Here is a 2,858-nt window from a genome sequence, read left to right as displayed (position 1 = left end):
GTGTCTCTGCTCCAGAGAGCAGAGCTGTCGAGTCTGAGCTCACTTCCTCTTCCTCCCAGCATCCTGTTCTGTTTACTCCTCCCACCTATGTTTTAACCTATCACGGCAAGCAGTTTCTTTATTTAATTAACCAATGATCTTCCTCCATCATTTCCTCTTTTTCTGTTTAAACAAAAAAAGAAGGCTTTAACTTTAACAAACCGCCATCCTGATTTCCAAAGTAGCTGTAAAAGTTTGCACTCCTACTAGTAGTGGAGAATGTTCCCCTTACTCTGCAACCTCTCTGGCCTAAGCCATCATTGGTGTTTTTGATCTTAACCTTTCTTACAGGTGTAAGATGGAATCTCAGAGTTGTTCTGATTTGCTTTTCCCTGATGGCTAAGGATGTTGAACAATTCCTTAAGTGTCTTTCAGCCATTTGAGATTCTTCTGTTGAGAATTCTCTATTTAGTAATGTTTCTTTTACATATGTGAGTCCTCTTGTGTTTGGGGCAAAGACTTTCAGAAATGAGACTTCATCTTGGTGAGTTTTTCCTGTGATGTGTAAGAAGTGTCCCTCTCCATCTCTTTTTATTGATTTTAGTTTGAAGCATATTTTGTTAGATATTAGTATAGCTACACCTGCTTGTTTCTTAGATCCATTTGGTTGGGAAGTCTTTTCCCAACCCTTTATTCTGAGATAATGTCTGACTTTGAGGTCAAGGTGTGTTTCTTGTATGCAGCAGGAGAATAGATCCTGTTTTGTATCCATTCTGTTAGCCTGTATCTTTTATAAGTGAATCAAGTCCATTGATATTAAGATATATTAATGACCAGTCATTGTTTATTTCTGTTATTTTTTTGGTGGTAGTGTTTGTGTGTTTCCCTTCTTTGGGGTTTGCTGGCATGAGGTGTGAGGTAATCTGATGCCTGTGTTTTCATGAGTGCAGTCACCTTCCTTGGGTTGGAGTTTTTCTTATAGTACTTTCTGTAAGGCTGGATTTGTGGATAGGTATTGTTTAAATTTGTTTTTGTCATGGAATATCTTGTTTTCTCTGTCCACGGTATTTGCAGGACCAATATGGGTAATCTCCAAGTTTCTGGCCACTTTTTACACTAATCTTCCTTTTGATCATAGAGAAAACAGGCATGAGGGTAAACCCTGGTGAAAGAGAGATGGATAAAGGTGTTGTAGGAGACTAAAGTGAACTTTCACAGCCTGATACAAAGCAATATCCTGGCTCTATTAGGACAGGCTGTTGGTTAGAGATAGCTCATGGACCATACAAAAGTATAAATATCTCTTGGATATTAAATATGCATATGTCAGAGTTTCCCTGGGCAGATGTAGACAGGAAGGACAGGGAAGGAAAGAGCAAGTTTAGATACCAGATCAGCAACTTGAGTCAGTTTGAAATGTTGAGACAGGGGCATGGCTGCAAAGTAAACTATGGCATCCTCTACCAAAGCTTCCTGAAGAGAGAAAACTCGGGAAGGGAGTCGTGTTTGGAGACCTTTGTATGTTAGAAGGTGGGACCAGGTGGTGGAGAGAGGCGACAGTAACAGGTGACCCGAAGGTTAACTTCTTTGATTCGCATGTAAGAAATTTGGCTGAGGCCATTGGTACATTTTTCTATGTGAATGCGTGGAAGTGTAGCTTTAGTACCTTACTAGACAAGTATTGTCTTTAAATCCTATCTTTCCTACTGAATTCAGTGAACAGAAAGTCCACAGATGAATTCTGAGCACCGGCCATCAAAGCATTCACGGCAAGCAGTGTTAGCAGTGGTGGCTGGCAGCTGGCAGAAGCAGCAAAAGCAAAACCAATAAACACAGAACACGGTAAGCTCACACACTCGAAAAAGATCAGTCAAAAACAAATCACACAGTGGCCACTAGCATTCCTACATTCAACTGAGTCTGACCGATTTCCGCCTTGGCTCCTGTGTGCACAGCACAACTTAGGGATACACCAGAAAAGATAGTCCTGTCTTCACACAGAAAACAGAAAGACAAAACTTTCCAAATAACCAGTGTCAGGCAGGTGGACTATGGTCACCTTTTGCCCTGGATGGCAATGAAAAGGTTTTGTAATTGAATGATGAGAAGGGACTTACGTTTGACTATAGAGGGGTTTGGGGTATCCCATACTCAGGAATCCACCTGGGAAGCCAGTAAGGGAAGAGTTGTGTCAGATTGTGGTTTGGAGGAAAAGAAGAGGGGAGATGGTTGGTGAGCCTGGAGTCAAGCAGATGGGGGAAGCAAAAGAAATAGAGGTTCCTACTTTAGCTAGGGGTGCCCTTCTCAGCAAGGTGACCAGGCAGGTTGGTCCCATTAGGAAGGAGTGGGCAAGGGAAATACCCCTAAAATATAGCTAAGTGGTGGGGTTTGGTGAGGCTGATAAGGCTGTCCCCATATTCTAACAATAGAGGAATGTGAAAGAGAGGTGGGTACCCAAAACTCTGTCATGACCAAAATAGTAGCCCTGGTGTCCAGAAAGGAGATGGACCACTGTGACACTGTGATGACTACCTGAGGCTTCCCGGTAGAGCAGTTGTTGGACCCAGGGAGCCAGGTTCCCCCGGTCATCCATGGCCAGACCTAGGAGGTTGACTGGAGGGTGATCTGGGCCTGATGTCCCCACTCCATGAGGGACATGGGGCAGTCAACATCCCAAATGCCCTTCTTGATGGTACCTTGGACATAGTTGAGGTGGTTTACAAGGGTTAGGACAGGCCCAGGGACCCTCCTGACTGAATTTGAAACAGGCGCCCAGAGATTCTGGGGCTTTAGGAGGCCAGAAATCCTGGGCAACCGCTAGAACTGGCTAAACGACCTTAGCTAGCATCAGGTATTGTTGTTTTCCGGCTTTTCAGCTT

The sequence above is a fragment of the Alexandromys fortis genome, unplaced genomic scaffold, assembly GCF_014885135.2.
Source record: "Alexandromys fortis isolate MF-2015 unplaced genomic scaffold, M_Fortis_MF-2015_v1.1 scaffold_7, whole genome shotgun sequence".
In the NCBI taxonomy this organism is placed as follows: domain Eukaryota; kingdom Metazoa; phylum Chordata; class Mammalia; order Rodentia; family Cricetidae; genus Alexandromys; species Alexandromys fortis.
Note: the sequence above shows the minus strand (reverse complement) of the source record.